Source organism: Penaeus monodon, chromosome 22, assembly GCF_015228065.2.
Source record: "Penaeus monodon isolate SGIC_2016 chromosome 22, NSTDA_Pmon_1, whole genome shotgun sequence".
Lineage (NCBI taxonomy): Eukaryota > Metazoa > Arthropoda > Malacostraca > Decapoda > Penaeidae > Penaeus > Penaeus monodon.
Window position 1 is genome coordinate 36119764 of NC_051407.1, and position 209 is coordinate 36119972.

The window sequence follows — 209 nt, forward strand, 5'->3', positions numbered from 1 at the left end:
ATGAGTAAATTACTAAATATTTACAATTGCGTCTGCCCTGAACAGTTTGCAGCGCGCGGGTATGAAAGGATATTGGACAAAGCTTGTGTGGGTTAGAATACACGCCCACTGTATGCCGGAAGTCGTGGTGGCGGGGAAAAACCTTTATTGTGTGGGACTTCAGGATATTTTTGCGCGTTGTGTATATTTGTATATGTTTTTTGGGAGTT